Source organism: Ovis aries, chromosome 13 (genome assembly GCF_016772045.2).
Source record: "Ovis aries strain OAR_USU_Benz2616 breed Rambouillet chromosome 13, ARS-UI_Ramb_v3.0, whole genome shotgun sequence".
In the NCBI taxonomy this organism is placed as follows: domain Eukaryota; kingdom Metazoa; phylum Chordata; class Mammalia; order Artiodactyla; family Bovidae; genus Ovis; species Ovis aries.
In genome coordinates this window covers 9454247-9473644 of record NC_056066.1, presented here as the reverse complement: position 1 = coordinate 9473644, position 19398 = coordinate 9454247, and the positions used below count along the sequence as shown (strand labels likewise).

The window sequence follows — 19398 nt, the reverse complement described above, 5'->3', positions numbered from 1 at the left end:
ACTTTTATGTTCTGTTAAACAGCCACACGAGAGGTGTACAGTGGAATGACAATAAAGTATGTCAGTAAACAGAGAGCTCTTTGTCCTACCCTTGTTAAACAAATATATTCATCAAAACTGTTAGTATTTGAACATGACCTAAAAAGCTTCACACTGTATAATTTGCATGTAGTCACTTGCTTTTAGCTTTACATACTTGGAAATGCAGCAGAAATAAACTATAATTAGTTGACAGTACATGAGGCCAATGTAACTAATCCGGTAGGTTATTACTGAATAAGGAAATGCCACTTCAGAAGTAAAATGTTTGCACAGTCCCTGTTTTCTGTTTCAAGAGCTTCTGCATGTAAGGAGTTTCTCTGAGACATACCTAGAGAAACTGGTACCAGAGAAGAGAGATGGGGTATACCTAACAGCTCACGGATATCTGATATTAAATCAGTGACTCAATTTTGTGGCTTGAAAACTAACATCCCCTTTGTTCCTTTATATTAACAATGTACAAAAAAGTTAAAAATTACTCCATCCATCAAATTGCAACTGGCAATTGAATGGAACATCAGTAGGGAACAGAAGTGGGGTGTATGTGTGACAGGACAGGAAAAAACCCAAATGGATTTCATCCACCCAATCTCTCAGCCCTCTCAGCCTGTAGGGGACAGAGTCGCATGAGCCAAGTCCCAGAGTTCCTAGGAGGAGAGCCATCTACGTGACTGGGAGGGGAGGGAGAGAATTAGGACGTGAAGAATCACCAGGGTTCCCTGATGGAGGCTCAGAGATGTGGCTTCCTGATCCCTGCACAAGGCTAGGCCCCCAACTAAGTGGACTGCCCCCTGGGTAGTCACTGGACTTTAACAGAACTGTGCATCTCCAGCCACTGTTCCCACAGGGTGGAGAGAGCAATTAGCCTTCAGAAATGGAAGGACTGGGGTACAAATAACCCTGCTTTCCTTTCCCTCTATTCACCTGAGTTTCTGCTGTCCAGTCCCGCCTACATGGCATTAACATTTTCAACAAATGTAAAAACTCACCATCAACTCACTCTCCAGGTTATGTATACATTTAGTTGAATCAATGATTAACTATCTGTACAATACTGAACTCTCACCTCCAGTTTCCCTATGGTGTGTTTATGCCCTGTTGCTAAAGATAAAAATCATAATGTTGAGCATTAAAAATGAGTTACAAAAGGATTACATGCTCTGATGCCACTATACAAAATTTTAAAATACAAATATACAAGAGTGTAGAGATTCATTCATAAGCACTAACCCCTAGAAACATATGTAGGAATATTGCATATGAACTTCAAGACAATGATGATTTCCGGAAATGGAGGGAAGGTAAAAGGACGGATTGAAGCGAAGTGAAGTGAAGTCACTCAGTTGTGTCTGCCTCTTTGCGATCCCATGGACTGTAGCCTACCAGGCTCCTCTGTCCATGGGATTTTCCAGGGAATAGTCCTGGAGTGGATTGCCATTTCCCGACCCAGGGGTCGAACCCAGGTCTCCTGCATTGTCGACAGATGCTTAACCGTCTGAGCTACCAGGAAAGTCCAAATGATGGACTGGTAAGGCTTTAACTGAATAGTGACTATTTTATTTATATAGAAAGAAAAGAGATTCAAGAAAAAATATGGTGATGGGTAATCACTATTAACTATGGGGGTAGGTACATAGATATCATATTCTATACTCATTCTATATCTTTCTATAATATGAAATACATCATAATTAGAAGTCCTAACATTAAAAATAAGATTCTGTTACTATTCAGTCGTAAAAATGGAATAATATCATTTGCAGCATCATAGATGGACCTGGAGGTTATCATACTAAGTCAGAAAGAGGGCAAACACCATATGACATCACTTACATGTGGAATCTAAAATATGGCACAAATGAACTTATCTATGGAACAGAAACAGGCTCACAGACATAGAGAGCAGACTGTGCTGGCCAAAGGGAAGGACAGGCAGGGTAGGGATGGGGTGGGAGCTCGGGATTAGTAGATGCAAACTATTTTATTTTGAATGGATAAACAACAGAGTCCTATTGTACAGCTCGGGGAACTATATTCAATATGCTGTGATAAATCATAGTGGAAAATATGAAAAAGTATATATATATATAACTGAATCACTTTCCTGTATGGCAGAAATTAACACAATATTGTAAGTCAATTATAGTTCAATAAAATAAGTTAAAAAAGTAAGATTCTGTGTTAGACATACTCTACTCTTCAGCTTCAGTAAACTACTTATAATTTCCAAACACCCTAATTATCTCACTTCTGTGCTTGTGATGGTTGACTTTTTTCTCCAGGCTTCAAATGATTGGATTATTTCTAAAGTCCTCTAATTGAGATCAAAATCAAAACAAGAAAATTTGGTTCAAAGCACTTCTAAGACGAACAAGCCAAGCCAGACAGTCTCATTTGTACTCATTTCTCATTTTTATGTCCGCAATATAAATTGTGGAATTAAAAAAAAAAAACACTTATGTTGCATGTGTGTTTGGAGTACATTTGTTGGGGGGGAGGGAGGGTTGGTGGTAATGTTATTCACTGCTATTAAGTGTACTTTTAGACACTACAGACTAAATCCAGATTTTTTTAACTATTGCATGAAATTATAATCCACCTTTTAACTCACCTTTTACGGTTTGTTACCATGGAAATGGTATGGGTCCAAAATTCAGCAGCCTGATTTATTCTTTTTCTTTCTCCACAGAGAGAAGATGGATGAGGAGGGAAAAGTACTTTTACTTTAAACTAATTGGGTGGCCTAGTTCTCTGCCCTTATCCTTAGGCATAACACTGAAAATATCTTGGAAGCAAGTTAAACCCAAGAATTAACCTCATTTGCCAAGTACTTGTTATATACACATATGTGTGTGTATTCTCATACATATATACGCTTGGGGTTATTGCTGGATAAGAGCTCATTTAGCTGGCAAGCTCTGTGTTTATAAACTCATTATGGGTATTGGTAACCACTTGAGGTGGACTGTATTTTCCAAGATGGTGTGCAAGATACCTCATCCTTCAGGTTCCTCTTAAGATGTAATGCTGACCATCCTCTCATTGAGAGGTGGGGGTCTATATTGAATCTGGGAGTGCCTAGAACCCTTGCAGAAATGATATGTGAGTTCTGGGTCCATGTCATGAAAAGTGGTACAGTTTCTGCCTGGTTCTCTGGGATGCTCGCTCTCATACCTAATCATTGTGCCCTGAGAATCAGAGGTCCCTGGAGAATTCATGTGCAGAAGGTCTAGCCAACAGGCCGAGCTGGAAGTGAGTTCTATACTCACTACAGCAGCTCTGGGGTCCCGGGCACCGAGGGGCACATGGATGAGGCAGTTTTTTTCCTGTGGTTCCTCTTCGCTCCCATGGCTCCCCCTTCGTCTTTGCTCACTTCCATTCGGCATCCAGCTGTGCTCATGACCCTCCTGCCCTGCTCACACACTCCAGGCACGGTCAGATGTGGAGGCTACAGCCTTCCACACACGTGCTCAGCACCTCCCTCTGCTGGGCCCTAGTTAGGGGCTCTTCTCTGTTCCGCCAGAGGTCATCCCCTTCTGGACACTGACTTCCTCAGTTTCTCACTGTTGAATAAGTTCTAATTCCTATAAGAAAACCCTTATTTCATATCTCTCATAAAGTTCTACTTCCTTGTTTATATCAACTGATGTAATCTTTAAATCCTTTAGTTGGATATTATGGTGAAGAACATGACGCAGGGCAAAGAATAATAAAAAGGCTCCTTTATGAAAGGGTATAACCTGTCAAGGCTACTCAGGGTCCAGTGACTTTCTTCAGTATAGATTTTGGTTGGTCCTAGCCCATCTTCTTGGTGAACTTCCTAAAGTACGCAGGCGATATTTGGTAGTTAAAGAAAATTCTGTGCTTAAAATGATTCACATTCTTTTTTTTTTTTTTAATGTACAAGTTATTAGTAAACTCAGATGGGTCCTCAGGCTAAAACATACTTGCAAATAATATAAAAAGTGACATTAACATTCTTAGGAATTGATGGCATAACTGTAGTTCTTGTTACAATCTTAAACCAGAATCTTACGAAGACTAGGGTGATGCTCACCTTTGCATCGTGTAGGTCCTAACACACAACAGGAACTTTGTAAATATTCCCAGAGTACTAGTTAAGGAAAACAGACCTGACTAAAAGGCAAGTTTATGGCAGTTGTATTTCAAGGGTACTTTAGTTCCAGAACAAAAAATGACTTCTTTTTTTGAAAACCACAAGACTTTCATTTAGGTTTGTCAGAGGACCTGAGTACAGAATTATCGAGGGGCCTGGATGTTTTACAAAAAGTAGAAAGAAGCCACACAAAGGGTGAGTCATTTATTGTTACTGATTGTCATCTTATCCAATGAAACTATGCCAAATACAAAGGTGCCTGAGCCTAGCACTTATGTTTTTATACAGGGTGCTTCTTAGTTTCATAACAGAAACAATGATGGTACCTGTAAACTATGATGTTTTAAAAATTTTAAAAACCTTTCTAAAGTGAATAAACAGTATCACATATTGGCAAGGATGTGGGTTAATAAGAACTTTCATATACTACTTTACAGTCACTTTGGAAAATTATTTGGCAGTACCTACTAAATTAGCTGAATATGTACATACCCTACAACCCAACAGCTCCACCCCTAGGCAGACACCCAGCAGAATGCATATGTTTGTTTACAAAAGGGCATATGCTGCAACACTCACAGCAGCGCTGATTTGTAGCTATCTCCAACTTGGAAGCTACTTATTGCCCACAAAGAGTAGAATGAAAAAATTAATTGTGATCTATTCATAGAAGGGGCTTCCCAGGTGGCACAAGTGGTAGACAACCTGCCTGCCAATGCAGGGGATATAGGAGACACAGGTTCGATCCCTGGGTCAGGAAGATCCCCCTGGAGGAGGGCATGGCAACCCACTCCTGTATTCTTGCCTGGAGAATCTCACAGAGGAGCCTGGTGGGCTCCAGTCCATAGGGTTGCACAGGGTCGGACATGACTGAAGTGACTTAGCACGCATGCATACAGGGGATACACAAACTGGACAGACTTGAAAATTTATAACTACACACAATAACACAAATTAAAAATATTGAATAAAAGGATCCAGAAAAAAATGGAGTTCACACTGGGTGGTCCCATTTCTAAAAAGTTTAAAAATGTTAGAGAAATAGGAAGAGTCACCTATGGTGTTAAAAATTAATACAGCAAATTACTCTGGGGTGAGGGTTGCTGAAAAGGGACCTAGATAAATGCTTGGGATCCTGGTTTTTCAATCTGGGTGCTAGTTCCATAGATGCGTTCAGTCTGTGAAAAGTCATACTCAGGATCTGTGTTCTTCTCTGAATATTATACTTCAATGAGAATTTTTTCTAAGATTGAAAGTCTTTTGTTACAGTTATCTTGGTCAACGATCAAAAATCCATTTTCACTGACTTTGAGGTCAAAAAAGTCCTTTAAAAACTGACCTTCTGAAGGCAATCTCTCTATATATTTCAACTGATGCCAACTGTAGCTCACCCATCAAGGCATAAAGGAGTGAAAATGTATTTTTTTCCACCAAGATATCCATTAATCCACAGTTGGGGGTTTTATGCCCCATAAACATGATGACATAAGTTCTATTAATCTTTCTCAGCATCACAGCCCCTGCCCCTGAAGAGGGTTATGCAGCAAAGCAGGTTTGGAATATCTGTGGCTGACCTCCATTTTTCACAGCTACCAGTCCTAGGGCAGCTGACACAGCCAAGATTATCGTGGGTTCAGTGATCCTGGGAGAATGAATGGAGTCTGATGAATGCAACTTGCTTCCCCAATGACAAACGGCAAACACTCAGAGACCTAGCGTGCAGGCAAATACAGCCTTAATTGATGGAGGGGGTATCCTGTGTAAATTCAGCCTGTTGGGCAAGCAGACTGAGGTTCAGCCTTATTGACAGATAAACCAAGAGCCTCACCAGGACAGGCTTGGATATTGGGAATCTTCCTAAAACAGTGGCTGCTGCTAATAAGTGAATTAAATTACAAGGCTTAAGTGTCAACATGATATGAGGAGAGGTTTTGAGATGGATAGAAGACCAGGATAATTGGAGCTTGCTTGGGGCTTTGGGTAAGTCAAGTTTAAATAGAGTTAGAAAGGGATACAGTCACTACTGAATAAAGAACAAAACCAAGAAATGGGTACATTTCTGGGTCCTAGCCCCTACTCTTTGATTCTGTGGAGTAAAAGGAGACCAGTCTCTCCTCACCCTTATATATTAGCTCTGGTGTCATTATATAACAGATGACCATAAACTTAGCAACTTATAAAGCAAAGTTTTATTGTCTCAGAGTTTCTGTGGGTCAAAAGTCCAGACCGTACACAGTTGGGTCCTCCGCTGGGGGTCTTGGAAGCTGCGATCAGGTGTCAGCTGCCCTGCAGATCTCACCTGAGCCCAGGGTCCACTTACAGCCTCATTCAGGTTGTTGGCAGACTCTAGTTCCCTATGGCTGTAGGACTGAGGTCCCCAATATCTTTCTACTTGTTGACTGGGGACAGTTTTAGCTTCTAGAAGTCACTGGCAATCCCTGTCATGTGGCCTTGGGAGGCAGTTCAGGATATGGATTCTTTATTCTTTCAGGCCAGCAAGAGTATGTCTCTACGACTTCCTCCATCTCCAACCTGCAGATTCTTTTTAAGAGTTTGGGCCCTCTCAGGAAACTCTCCTTTTTAATGAGCTAAAGTGATTAAATACTTTCATTACATCTTTTAAAAAGTTTCTTTTGTCTAATTCGGGGAGTGATCACCCCATCATATTTACATTTACAGAAGACAGACAGGGGCTATGGGCTTGGAGGCATCTCTGTCTCCTGTCCCCCTCAGTGAGTCACCTCTGTGTTCCAACACCAGCTGGCTGCGTTCCAAACTGGACTTGACCACTTAGCTGCTCTCTGATCCTGAGCATGCCACTACCCTTTCTAAGCCTCAGTCTCATCTCTAAAATGGAAACACTGACCTTGTGGGGGCAGATACATTAGTTTCTCCTGTTGCATAACAAGTGACCCCAAGCTTTGTGGCTCAGAACAACCCCTGACTGTTAGCTTAGGGTTCAGTAGATCAGAGCCCGCCTGGAGTGACTGTGTTTTCTGGTCAGGGTATCAAAAGGCTGAAATCAAGGTGTCATCAGGGCTGACTGCTAATCCAGAGGCTGTGAAGAGAAGGCCACTACCAAGCTCCTTCTTATTGGCAGAATACAGTTTGCTGCAGGTGAGAGCTGAGGTCCCTGTCCCCTGGCTGACTGTCAGTTGGAGTCTGCCTGCCTCCCTTGCCAGATACCTGCCTCCATCTTCAAGGCACTGAAGGTGAGTTAAGTCCTTCTTGGTTTTGGATGTCTAACTTCCTTCATATCTGACATCTAGACTCAGATATAAAGAACTTTTGTCATCTGGCCCACTTGGATGGTCTCCCTACCTTAAGGTCAACTGATTTGGGACTTTAATTATATCTGAACAACCTCTTCCCCACATATTCAGACCTAGATTATTGTTTAAACAACTGGGAGAAGAGATGTGTACACCAGTCACTGGGAATCTTGGGAGAATCTCAGAATCTTTCTGTCACAGCTTGCTGTAATGACCACTTAAGACAGTCTATGTAAAGTGCTTGGCAAAGGGCCTGACATGCAATAAGCTCATAAACATTGATTGTTTATAAAGTTATTATTCACAAGGTACTTGAAACACTTCAGCACTGGCATTCTATCCTGATCTTTTAAAACAGGTCAAGGAAAAGTATAAGCCAAAGAGAGACACTGGAAATGCTTTTACTGGCTGGTATGCAAAAAGGTCACTTTATTCTAGTTCCAACTTTGCAGAGGAATTCTAACTTAAAAGAAACATTTACAAAAATGGTCCATATTATATATAAAGCAGCTTTTTTTTTTTTTTTTTTTTTAGTTTGATCATACCAGCCAATGAGAGAAAGGGAAAAAAAGAAAGTTGAAATTGCAGTAATGGAAACGATTTCACAAGACCCTCCAGGCGTCTCAGGTCTGATATTTTAATATTGTTGTCAAATGTCACTGAATATAATTCTTTTGGCTCTTGAAGGTATTAAGTATGTCTGTATTTGTGCACTCCACCACAGACACTAGTATTCCGATCTCTAAATTACAGAATGAGAAAAATTTTCTTTCTGTGTTTTCAGAGACATTCGGAGGAGTTGGAGAGCATTCATAGTCCATACACACTCAAAGGGCATCTTTGCATTTTGAAATTGCTTCTGCATGCATAAAAAGAATCCTTTATTGTTGGGGGCTTTTTGCAAACTCAGTTCATCTGTCATTACTTGGTGGCAGCACAATTCAGAGTCTTCTTGTTTTGTTTTGATAAATCGCTCTTTTTGACTTTTCTTCAACTTTATAAGAAAAAATGGTCATGGAGCCAGAGAACCAAGACTTATTTTGACTTGAGCTGGAGGCTCATTCATACAAGTTAATTTCCAAACCTGCCTTGCATCCATCAAAGTGGACACCCTTGCGAATGACACATCTCTTGTGATCCTTGAAGCTCTTTCATATGCTTCACAGAGAAGAGAGATAAACACACAGAAGGGCTTAGGACCCCTGGTTCTAAATGTTAGCATGGTAATAAACATGCCTTGCCCTGCCCTTCCCTTGAAACCAAAGAAACCATCCTCAGATGGTTGGCGGGGAGGAGGGGGACAGTGCCAATCCAAGATAAAGAGCAAGTTCATGACTGGGGAGGGGTTTTACAAAATTAATTAATCTTTGGCTGCACTGGGTCTTTGTTGCTGCTTGCGGGCTTTCGCTAGTTATGGCGAGTAGGGGCTACTCTTCCTTGCATGCACAGGCTTCTCATGGTGGAGCACCGGGTTCTCAGGGCACAGGCTCAGCAGCTGGCACATGGGCTATAGCTGCTCCACAGCACGTGGAATCCTCCCAGACCAGAATCAAACCTGTGTCTCCTGCGTTGGCATGTGGATTCTTACTGACTGTAACACCAGGGAAGTCCCTGGAGAGGGTTTTGCAGTGGGCTGCTCACATCTGCTCCTCCCTTCAGAGCCAGAGCAGTCTTGATTCCCAATTGATGGAGGTGCCAGGGACCAAGAGCTCCGAGGAGAGCCTCTCAGAGGACTTTCCTCTGCTGAGAGGAGCACCTCACCATCTGAGCCTCTCTTCTCAATGTCAGCCTGTGTGTAGGGACCGGCTCACCCAGCGGTCCAAAGGCTCAGACCCCTCCCTTCAGCTTGATGCTCTTCTAAAGGACCAGCTGTTATGGGCTGAACTGTGTGGCCCCCTCTCTCTGAACTCATACCTGAAGTCCTGACTCTCAATATCACATAATGTGACTGTATTTGGAGAGAGAGCTTTGAAATGGGTAATTCAGTTAAAATGAAGTCATCAGGATGGGCTCTAATCCAATATGACTGGTGTCCTCAGAAGAAGAGAAGATTAGGACACGGCATACACACAAGAAGAAGACAGCCACCTACAAGCTAAGGAGAGCGGCCTTAGAAAACCAACCCAGCTGATCCCCTGACTTCAGACTTCCAGCCTCCAAGAAGTGTGAGAAATTGAGTTTCTTAAAACCACCCAGTCTGTGACACATTGGCATGGCAGCCCTAGCCAGCCCATTCACCACATCAGCATTAGCGCACCTGGTGGGCTCAACCTCTCCCTCTCCCCAACTCTGCTTCCCTCCTTGAGCCCCCTCTCCCCGCAGGGTGTCCACTGAGAGTGTGACCCACCAAAACCTCCTGCTTGCAAACCTCCTTCTCAGTCTGCTTCCCTGAAAACGCGACCTATGTCAACAATCTTCTGTTTTTGGCAGTCTGAACGATTTTCTTCTTATGCCCATTTCTAACATCACATCCAGGGATGCAAATGGCAGGAGCCAATTACACGGCAAGCCTCCTGCCTGCCTTAGGTCTGGCCAACAGCTGACCACAATACCTGCTCCTTGTGGAGAAGCTCCTGTGCTTGGGCTGACCCAGGGTTAGGAGGCCAGGATTCACATTCACAGAGCATTCAGAGTCAACATAAGCCATAAATGTCATCCAAATAAAGTGACGGTAGTTTCTTTGAAACGGGGGCCCCATCTAACACTCATTATTGGTAAATGAGTCTCAAAGCTCTTGGCAGACTCTGTTGTGAGAATGGGAAGTCAGGCCTGTGAGCAACTGTGCAGTGCCAGCCATAGGAAGTCAAGGTAAACTTTGTCCTGATGTGGATGAAGCTTCCCAGAGCTGAGACACACTTCTGCAGATGCTATTTCTTGTTTCTAATGCCAGGCATATACTTTTGATTAAAAATAATAGATTTCCTTTTGTGTAAGAGGTGGGTTACTTTGATGGGTTTTAACAAATCCATAAAAATGAGTCCACATGGTCTGAAGGTTTGGTCTGGAGATGTGAGGCACTCTGGGTCCTGTCCATATCCCCTCAGGCCTTAGGGCTGTCAAAGCTTGAAGCCTTTCTTAGTGACAAGAGGTTCGAACCAAACATCCAGTAAACTGGGATTCTGGAGAATGAATGCTTCCCAATCCAGGAGTTCTCAAGCAAAGACCAGATGGACTTGATGTTGAAAATATCTCCACTGCATCACCTTTGAGTGGCAAAAATCAAGAGTTCTTCAAAGGGAGAAACTTCTGGTTTGTGCAGGGTAGAAACTTGATTGCATGTCTCTCTTAACCTTTCTCACCCCTACTTAATCCACAAATAATTTACCTGAACTGTAGTCCTTGTTTTAGAGTCTGCTTTGGGGAGAACTCAGATGATAAGATGAGAAGAAAATTGGTCAAATTCAACTTAGCCTCTCAGTATCCTGCCTACAAATCATAGAAAAAGCAACAGAATTCCAGAAAAAATCTGCTTCTTCTTCATTGACTAGGCTAAAGCCTTTGACTGTGTGGATTACAACAAACTGTGAAAAATTCTTAAAGAAATGGGAATTCCAGACCACCTTACCTGCCTCCTGAGAAACCTGTATGCAGGTCAAGAAGCAATAGTTAGAACCGGACATGGAACAATGGACTGATTCCAAATTGGGAAAGGAGTACGCCAAGGCTGTATACTGTCAACCTGCTTATTTAACTTAAATGCAGAGTACATCATGCAAAATGCTGGGCTGAATGAAGCACAAGCTGGAATCAAGATTGTGAGGAGAAATATCAATAACCTCAGATACGTAGGTGACACCAGCCTGATGGCAGAAAGCAGAGAGGAACTAATGACCCTCTTGATGAAAGTGAAAGAGGAGAGTGAGAAAGCTGGCTTAAACCTCAACATTCAAAAAACTAAGATCATGGCATCTGGTCCCATCACTTCATGGCAAATAGATGGGGAAACAATGGAAACAGGGACAGACTTTATTTTCTTGGGCTCCAAAATCACTGCAGATGGTGACTGCAACCATGAAATTAAAAGATACTTACTCCTTGTAAGAAAAGCTATAACCAACCTAGACAGCATATTAAAAAGCAGAGACATTACTTTGCCAACATAGGTCCGCCTAGTCAAAGCTATGGTTTTTCCAGTAGTCGTGTATGGATGTGAGAGTTGGACCATAAAGGAAGTTGAACACTGAAGAATTGACGCTTTTGAACTGTGGTATTGGAGAAGACTCTTGAGAGTCCCTTGGACTGCAAGGAGATCCAACCAGTCCATCCTAAAGGAAATCAGTCCTGACTATTCATTGGAAGGACTGATGCTGAAACTAAAGCTCCTATAATACTTTGCCACCTGGTGCAAAGAACAGTCTCATTGGAAAATAACCTGAGGCTAAGAAAGATTGAAGGTAGGAGGAGAAGGGGATGGCAGAGGATGAGATGGTTGGATGGCATCACTGACTCGATGGACATGAGTTTGAGCAAGCTCCAGGAGTTGATGATGGACAAGGAAGCCTGGTGTGCTGCAGTCCATGCGGTCCCAAAGAGTTGGACACAACTGAGTGACTGAACTGAACTGATCCAGGCCTACAAAGGCTGATTTAACATAACCTGGCTTCTGACTCAGTTAAGGTACAGACCTCCTGCCCACCCTTTGCTGTCACTCGTATGGTATACTCAATACCCTTCCAGCGAGAAGACAGTGTCAGGAATAGGTCTTTTGACTCAAAGTTCTTCTTCACAATATAGTCCATGACACGAGATTACCCTTCCAATGATGGAGCTATTGTGCATCAGGCACTCACGTGGCGCCCTTGTCAACCCTGCTAACCCAGCTGCAAACCCCTATTGTATATCTCATACTTCAGCTTCTAAGAACGCTGTTTCTGTTCCCTTTTGTTTGGTGAAGAACATCTGCAGAGGTGGTTCAGCTACACAAGTTAATAATTACTCTTTTTTTGTGTGTGTCACCATAATTAAAAATTTCAAGGAAGAATTGTCATTCATTGTAGCTTATTGAGGTTGCCCACGGTGCGGATAACGCTTTAGGAAGCCCACAAATCATGACCTTAAAAAAAAACCATCATCAGGAGAAACAAAACCTCTCCTCAAAATAGGGATGCTATGCCAAGCCGTGAAGTGGCTCTGAAGCCTGCTTGCATGTCCAGTGATGTGGGGGCCACCCGAGAGCCTCACACATCATTGTCCCTGCATTCGCATTTTCCAGAGGTTTCCATCCGTATTGGCAGTCCCGTGGATGCCAGTTATGGTTCAAAGGACGCTCATTCACACAGCATCCCCCAAGAGCATTTTGTGAGGACAAAAGCTGGTTTTCTCAAGTTGGTGTCCCTCCCATCCCGCCAGAAAGGATCTTTTTGTTCAAAAGACAAATACCAAGGGGGACAATCACTCTCGAGTAATTTTCCATACAGTCATGTCTCATACAATAAGAAAGAGCAAACCAAAGAGCTTCTGTAGGTGGCATTTTTGTGGTCTGTGGAGTGTGTAGAAGACAAGGGCAGGAAAGAGAGCATTCTGTTTACATCTCTCCTCCCAGCCACACTTGGGCCTCTCTTTAGCTCCTCCATCAGACACTGTCTGCTCTGAACCATGGATTGTTAGTTTCTATTTATATAGATATATTTATCTCTTGTATATATTTATAATAGCTATTATACATATTATACATTTATAATAATGTTTATATTATATATTATATATATATAGATATGTTTATATTTATGTATACTTTACTGACATATAGTTGCTGTACAATATTATTTAAGTTACAGGTGTATAATGCAGTGATTATAGGTGCATAATACAGTGATTCCTAGTTTTTAAAGATTATACTCCATTTATACTTATTATAAAACACTGGCTATATTTCCTTTGTTGTACACTATATCCTCAGAGCTTATTTTGTATGTAATAGTTTGCACCTCTTAATCCCCTGTCCCTACTTTGCCCCTCACCTCTCCCCACTGGTAACCATTAGTCCGTTCTGTACACCTGTGCGTCTGCTTCTTTCTTTGTTTCAACTTCCAGTGACTCTCTTGAAATGTCAGATGAAGGAACATGTGTCCAACCAGAACGTAAATCCCTGGGGGAGACACACCTTTTACTTTAGTCCTGTTTCCCTTTGGCGAGCAATGGAGCCAACTGCAGGGTAGAGAAAAGGCCCTCAGTCATACTGCTTCCTGGACAAGGAGGCTCTGAACAGCCTGATGACCAAGCTCACTGACTACGGGACCCCAAAAGAAGGGCCATTTGAGGAAGAAGGACGGCCCTGACTCCCTGCCCTCTCCCCTCTGTGGTTCATCCACATCCACGCCATCCTTCTAAACCACACCACCGTCACCTGTGGTTCATCCACATCCACGCCATCCTTCTAAACCACACCACCGTCACCCTGACAGGTTGAAATAAAGTTGATTCCCGCTTCGTACTCTGACAATCAAATACAGCTTTCAGCTGTTTATCCATTAAGTTTTTTTTCCAGATGTCTATCAGAGAATGCCCTCAAGGGTTAAGTCTCTCTCAGGGACTCAACATGGCAAAATACCTCCTGCAGAATGTTATTTGAGTTTGGCCACACGGTCTTTTGTTTAATGGACTGCACACCAAGCTCATGCTGGTAGGCGTATAGAAGCAGTGTTTCTCCTCCCAGTGTCTATAGATCCTCAGATCCTCAAGGAAGACAGGCTCCGCCTTACAGGAGTTTCAAGTCCTACCTGGCACACGGTTGCCTATACTCCATAGGGGCTGGACTCCACTCCTGCCAGAAAAGTATGACTGTCTGGCATAGAGCCAGTGTGCTTGGTGTACCGACACACGTGCATGGAAGAGAGAGACCGGTATACATAAAGATATTTGAACTTCCAGAAGCATTCCTCCTGTCTTCTAAACTCTACATTTTAAAACCAAACCCATCATGAATATCAAATCTTCTCGGGGAAACAGAAGAGAAAGGACTAATGGTTACTGAATATTTCTCTGCTAGACTCTAAGGTATGTGGTTTCAACTGCGTGAACCCAGGTTATCCAGAATGCTCCCTGTGAAATCACTATTATCTTAATTTTGTAGGAAGAGAATCTTTTCTTTCTTGTTAAGAAAAACAAAATGGTGAAAACAGTAAAAGAATAACCAACCTACCAAAAATAAAAACAGAAGAGGCAAGACTAGAGCATAGGAATGTCAATTGCATGCCAACTTTTATAATCACTGGGGGGAACATGGGGGAAAAAATGAACAATTAAAGTCAAGCATCCACTAAGATTAATTTAATAGAGGGTAACAGAATGACGGCTTTCTGAAAATAGCCAACAGATGTTCCCCTCCCCCATCATTACACTGAGTCTTGTTATGTAACGTCTGCTGCTGTAATCCCTTAAAAATCTATTTTTTTTAGACTCACTTCTGTGGCAGCATCTGTGATGCTAAACGCTACAGCGGCTGTTTCCTGGTTTTCATGGATGCCAGTTACAGGTCAAAATTTAAGAGCAGTAAAAATAAAGACTGTGTTTGCATTTTCAGCAGGAAAAATGATGCTTCATTCACATCAGGGCTGTATCCAATAATGTTCTGTTCTTCCATCCTTCAGCAGGAGGGGAAGTGCCCAGATTACAAAGATGCGCAAATGTAATTGGCATATCGGCAAAAGTTAGAGTAACTAGTCAATTGCTAAGGGAGATACCTTCCTGAAATAACATTGCCCACAGTCCACGCTAAACTTTCCACCTGAAGTATGGACTTGTTCCATGAATTTAACTGCATGATTTATTTGCTGAAAATAAACCAATTCTCTATGTTATATTTTAGGGAAGATTGGGGAGGGGAAGCCAACATTTAATTTTGTGAACAGATGTAAAAAGTATTCAGAAAGACCCACTGATGATGTGTTCACTGAAGAACTTGAACCAGGATTATATTGCGCTATTTAATTTCTAAGTTGTGAAACACAAAGGCACGTTCCAGAAAACAAATTATTTAAAATATACTTAACCCCTAAGTTAAACATTTTGGAAACTGGATGTGGAGAAGCCATAAACATTTCAACTATGTTGAGGCCCCAGCTTGAAAAAAGTACTGGGCTCTAGGGAATCATTTAGTCTCTTTCCCCAGGATGTTGAGCATCTCACTGCTAACATTGGTTTATCATCTGTTCCAGGATGAAGGAATCTCTATGTTTTCTAAGTCAGTCACCAGCTCTAATCTTTGGGCATGGAGAAGGAAATGGCAACCCACTCCAGTATTCTTGCCTGGAAAATCCCATGGACTGAGAAACCTGGTGGGCTACAGTCCATGGGGTCGCAGAGTCCGACACGAGTGAGCGACTTCACTTTCACTTTCACTTTCTGTAGCCAGTAGGCGTGAAATGGTTAATGGAAACTTTCTGGACTACATTCTTCATGGGTTTATAGAAGACCTATTATGGTGTTGATGTTGCTCAGTAGTGAAAAGACCATATTTTCTCTTTTGTGTCCAGCCAGGAAATCACTATTTTTTTTTTTCCTCCTGCCAAAATGGACTAAAACCACACTCTTGCTGCCCCTACTGGGAAAATGCAGTAGACATAAAAGTCAGGGTCCTCAGATTAGAGAACATTGCTGCTCCATCAAGTAAATATGTTTCTATGAGTGCTTCCACTTTGCAGAATGTACCAGAGGGGCAAGTTCAAGTAGAAAGCCACTGAAAATAGATGAAAGCAAACTAACAGAAACCTGTGACATCCCAGGGAGCCTAGTGTGGGACAAAATCAGCGAAAGGGGTCTCTGCTGTAATAGTACTGCACAATATTGACCTAACGTAGCCTGGAGCGTGGAGCCTTATACATGAGGGTCCTCCCACACCCCCGCTCACAGGTGATGACCTGAGAAATTCTAGCCTATTGCAAGCATTTCCTTAAACACACACCTTGTATCTTAAAATCCCATTTAATTTTTCAAAATGCTGCTCAATTATATATTTTTGCCTATTTTAGTATTAAAAATATGTTCCCTAAATGTTGGTGTAAAACCGAATCTCCTGGAAGTGATGGCACTTTTACCCTTTGGCCCATGACTTCAGACCTACCTAGTCTTTGACAAGGCTTCTTTACAGATAAGCCACGTGGCTTTAACGGGAAAGGTACTCACTTCATCCTGGAGCCTGGGATAGACGGAAAAGAGAAAAGAGAAGAGGCCCACATTCAGGCCTGTCAGATTTTGTACGTGGACTTGGCCACTGACTATGTCAATTCCAGTGAATTACTTAACTTTCCTAATAACAGTATTTTTGCCAATGAAATAGGGCTAATTGTAGACTGATACCTCAGAGGTGTCTAGAATATTCAATGGGATGATATGTGTGAATTAATTATCACATAGTAACTATTGACTAAGGGGCAGCTGTCCCTCCTAACAAAGTTTGACATGGCCTGAGTGCAAACTCACCAGGGCACCTCTCCAGGGCATCCAGTGTGTTCTGGAGGCCACAGTAAAATCCTGTGAATTCCTAACACACCTAACTACTATACTCCCAGTGACAAGGGCCTCTTCTCTACACGTGTACAGTAGTGTTGCCCTTTAATATGCTACCTTATATGACTCAGCTCCTTGACCAAGAAGTACAACCAGAAGAGAGGCATCATACCTAATGTATCCTCACATCTCCCAAAGCCAAAGCTTTTAAATGTTAGTGAGCATAAAACCTCTAGGATGCCAAGTAAAACTGCTGATTCTTGATCCTCCTTAACAGATAATATGATGTGGGGGTTTGGAGGGTGCCCAGGAATCACCTTTTTAATGAGTACTCCTCATCCCTGGGCATTTCTACGTAGCTGGTCAGTGGTTCTTCCCATGGTCTCCACATACAAGAAGACCAGTCATTGGATTTAGGGTCCATTCTGATTCGGTATGAGCTCATCTTAATGAATTGCATCTGCAAACACTATTGCAAACAAGATCACATTTTGAGATCCCAAGTAGACATGTATTTAAGAGGGGCACTTTTCAACCCAGTGCACCCCTCAAACCTTGACTTTGAGAACACTCGTTTCGTTAGCAGATTAGACTACAGAGTAAGTGAATGCAATTAAGAGTTGATCTCTTAATGTGCTAGGTAATTATCAGAATATTTGATGATGTTTTGTAAAATAATTTGCTCACAACACAATTTTATGCTTTCTATAGAAATCCTATTCACTAGGATATTTCTGATAAAATCTGCTGCTGACACGTACCCTGGTTCATCAATGAGGGCTTTTTGTACTGCCCTGTATTTTTCCCTATCTTTCCTCACGTCACTGTGTATCAAATATGGAGCTGGCACTCAATACTGAGATGAATGTATATATTCATCTTGCAAACAGTGGCAGGGATTACGGAGGAACCAGGATATGTAAGCCAGAAATTCTCCTGATTTCATGGACATATTCCCACACAAGGAAGAGCATCCCTTACACAAATACTATAATACCAGATGGACACTGCACAGAGTTTGCTTATGAAGTCTGCTGCTACCACTTACTAGCTGCATGCTGCTGCTGCTGCTAAGTTATGTCAGTCGTGTCCGACTCTGTGTGACCCCATAGACGGCAGCCCACCAGGCTCCCCCATCCCTGGGATTCTCCAGGCAAGAACACTGGAGTGGGTTGCCATTCCCTTCTCCAATGCATGAAAGTGAAAAGTAAAAGTGAAGTCGCTCAATTGTGTCCAGCTCTGAGCAACCCCATGGACTGTAGCCTACCAGGCTCCTGTACAGGTCCATGGGATTCTACAGGCAAGAATACTGGAGTGGGTTGCCATTCCCTTCTCCATACTAGCTACATAACCTTGGGCAAATTACTTAATCTCACTAAAGCTTAGCTATCATATCTATAAAATGGGGACTTTTATGCTTTTACTTACCACACAAGACTGCTACAAGGAAGAAAAGATGATTTGCATTAAGTGCTCAATAAATGTCGACAATTATAGAGATGCAGGGGAAGAAAGGATGTTTATAGGTTGGTGATATTTTATGTGATTATTATTTTACCTAACTGGTTTCTAAGTTTCCTGACTGAAGGGTAATGACTCTGTCCTAGAATCTCTCATAACTCTGGGCAGGTGAGCTCCTCTAAGGGATTTGTACAATGTCACCAAATGCAGTCCTAGTTGACTGCTTCATTGAGTGATTCTGTCAGTCCATTTGTTGGCAACAGCAGTGAGATTTCTACACGTTCTAGGCTTCTGCTTCTTTAAAAAAATTTAATTTATTTATTTTAATTGGAGGCTAATTACTTTGCAATAGTGTGGTGGGTGTTGCCATACGTCAACATGAATCAGCCATGGGTGTACATGGGTCCCATCATACTTCTATTCATAGCTTTCTCTTCAAGCAAAGTAAATTTTTGTCATTCAAGTTTCTGCAGGCAAACATCAGAGGGTGGTAGATTGACAGTTGGCAAGAGAGAATACCCAAGTGAAACAGGGTGTTTGGGGCTGGGATTGAGATTATGCATATAAGACAGGAGTGGGGACGGGTGAAGAGTGAAAAGGGACTCTTCATATTCCTACTCTAATGCCATGAAATCACAATCGTTACATATGTCTAACTGATACAGGTGACAGCATGATTTGCCATAAATTTCAGGGGTGTCAGGGAGCAATGCAAATTGCAGATGCTAATTACATATCTTTCATTTTCTTGGAGTGGCTAGACCTTCAGTTGCAGCTTTCTGAACATGCACATAATGCTTTGCTATTTTTTCTTTGATATAATTATTATGATATTGATTTTTAAAATAGGCCCATGGTAGAAATTAAACACACATGCCAAAGAAAATTTTACAATGACTTTTATACTTATACTAAAAAATTGTCCTAAATATCCATCTGGAGCCTTGAAGTTAATGGATTTTCAATTAGCTAATTTGGTCTGCAACACCAAAATATCTCCTGCATAAATTTATGTATCATTTATTGGGAATAGGCCTATTTATTTAGCAGAAGTCATTT

General features: G+C 42.0%; 1 protein-coding gene across 2 annotated transcripts in view; it reads right to left on the bottom strand.

The window, feature by feature from the left end:
- MACROD2 (mono-ADP ribosylhydrolase 2) overlaps positions 1-19398 on the bottom strand; it is a 2324156-nt gene that overhangs the window by 230821 nt on the left and 2073937 nt on the right. The gene's annotated exons all lie outside the window — the stretch shown is intronic.